Consider the following 2,649-nt stretch of genomic DNA (forward strand, 5'->3'; position numbering starts at 1 on the left):
GAGAGAAGACGAGGACGAGAGAGAGAGAGAGAGAGAGAGAGAGAGAGAGAGAGAGAGAGAGAGAGAGAGAGAGAGAGAGAGAGAGAGAAAGAATAAAAAAATATCACTTAATCTCAATCAGTGTCTTTTCCTTCCTGGCCTTGACACTCTAGGGGCTTGGAAGCTTTATAGAGAATTATAAAAGGCATTCGAGCACATGTAGGGAATCGGAACCCAAGCCCAGTGTAATGATGTGCGTGAGAAGTCGCGAATGGAATGTATGTATGTACGTGTGTGTGTGTGTGTGTGTGTGTGTGTGTGTGTGTGTGTGCTTTTCTAGGTTATATCTGTTATGTCTTAGGAGTTTTCACACCACTCTTGATATTTGTAAATGCCGCCAGAGGTCTCGTCGGTAACCATAACCACCACCACCTCCTCCTGTCTTCTCACACCGCCATAACACCACTACTGCCGCTACTAACACATCCTCAGGCACTACTAACCGTCATAACACCACCGCCACCATTACTTACCCACCACCTCGACCACTATGACAGCACCACTACAACCACTACTACTACATCTTCAGGCGCTAACTAACCACCATGACACAACCGCTACCATAAACACCACCACCACTTCTACCACTATGACAGCACTACTACTACCACTACTAACATGCTCAGGGACTACTAACCACCATGACTCTACCTCTATCATGATTCGCCAACCACTCCAAGCATTCAATACCACCTCCAAAAACCACTATAACATTACCGCAACCTCCAGAACCACCCGCTACTCCCTCAGTCACTGTCAACACCATCAGCAACACCAGTCTTAGCAATATCACCATGACCCCAGCACCATTTCCATCACACCAACTACCATCGTCATATCCCAGGCTACTCTACATCCATCTTCAAAACCACCATCACCACCACCAGCACAGCCACCCTCATTACCTCCACCAGGAACCCCTCTTTTAAAAGCTTAATAATTGGTTCAAGTTGAAGAATAAGACCGAGAACATTGATGATAACCAAAGCCTTTTTCTCTCTTCTTCTTTTTGTCGTCCTTTAGTTCTATTCACATTCCTAAGTACACTTCTCGGGACGGAAAGGAAAATATTATGCCGTAAGAAAATTACCATTCCATCTTATTCTTTTTTAACCACTAACAACATTATTACTGTAGACTCAAACTTCCCGGCAGATAATTAATACAGCTCCTGATGAGGCTCACGTTTTCCACACTCAAACTTTTACCAATAGACACAAGTCGGGAATAAAGAAAAAAAGCGCCACAGTGAGGTAAAAATATTCGGGCGATGAATGAGCGGGACGCAAAACGAGAGCAGTCACCTTGGAAATCACAAACTTACCTGAGGAAGCGTTCATTAATTAGACACTCAAGAGGACTCTCGACGACCTGCTAGGCTCTCAGGAGGGCAGGCGAGGGAGGGACGGGAGGAAGAGGGAAGGGTGTGACGAGAAGGAGGGGGAAGATAGAGAGAGTAGAAGGGGAGGACGGAGGGAAGAGACAAGAGGTTATAGGAAAAGGTTGAGGGTTGAAGGAGGGGAAGAGATGGGCAAGAGGGAGAGAGAGAGACACGAGGGAATGAAAAGGAGAGGGAAGGAGTGAAGAGGGGCGAGAGAAGAGGGAGAAATTGACCGTAGGGAGGGAAGAGAGAGAAGGAGGGAGGTACGGAAGAAGAGATGAAGAAAAAAGTTAAAGGAGGAACGGAGACGGAAAAGGAAAGGGAAAAATTAGTGGTGGAAAAGGGAGAAGAGTGAAAGGATGTGGAAAGAGAGGAAAGACAAGGGGGAAGGGAAAAAGACAAGAGGGTAAAGATGAGGGGAATAGGGGAACAGGGAAAGGGAAGAGGGAAGAGTTAAAGGTAAGGATAGAGAGGGATCGAGGGTAGGAGAGTAGAAGGGAAGAATGATGAAGGAGAGGGAAGTAGAGGAAAATGGTATAGAAGGGAAGAGGAAAGGAATGGCAAAGGGAGGGGAGCAGGAAAGGAAGAGGGAAATAGGGGAAAGGGGAGAGAGAGAGAGAGAGAGAGAGAGAGAGAGAGAGAGAGAGAGAGAGAGAGAGAGAGAGAGAGAGAGAGAGAGAGAGAGAGAGAGAGAGAGAGAGAGAGAGAGAGAGCACAAGAGGATGGAGGAGAAGGGAAAGGGAAAGGAACGACAAGGGGAGGAGAGCAGGAAAGAAAGGGGGAAGTAGGGGAATGGGGAGAGAGAGGGGGAGCAGAGGAGAATGGTGGAAGAAGGGACGGCGGACGGGGAGCACAAGGGGAGGGGAGCCGTGTAGTGTTATAGAACGTAAGTCGTAAGGGAATTCCTGCAAATGTCTTCCTGCCTGTGTACTTGTGTATGGGTGTGGAGGAGGAGAAGGAGGAGGAGGAGGAGAAGGAGGAGGAGGAGGAGGAGGAGGAGGGGAGCAGAGAGGGTGGAGGAGGGGCAAGGGATGGTATTTTAAAGGCTTCACTCTCCTATTTCACTTCACTTTTGTCACTGCCGACTTGCATGATAGAAGCACTACTCTCTCTCTCTCTCTCTCTCCACCTATAGGCAGTATATGGGCAGCTTACATACAAACCTCTGCCCACAGCTTCTTCCTCCCCCATAATCTCCGGCTGCCACCTTCGACTAGAGCACCGCCGAG

Source organism: Eriocheir sinensis, unplaced genomic scaffold, assembly GCF_024679095.1.
Source record: "Eriocheir sinensis breed Jianghai 21 unplaced genomic scaffold, ASM2467909v1 Scaffold360, whole genome shotgun sequence".
Lineage (NCBI taxonomy): Eukaryota > Metazoa > Arthropoda > Malacostraca > Decapoda > Varunidae > Eriocheir > Eriocheir sinensis.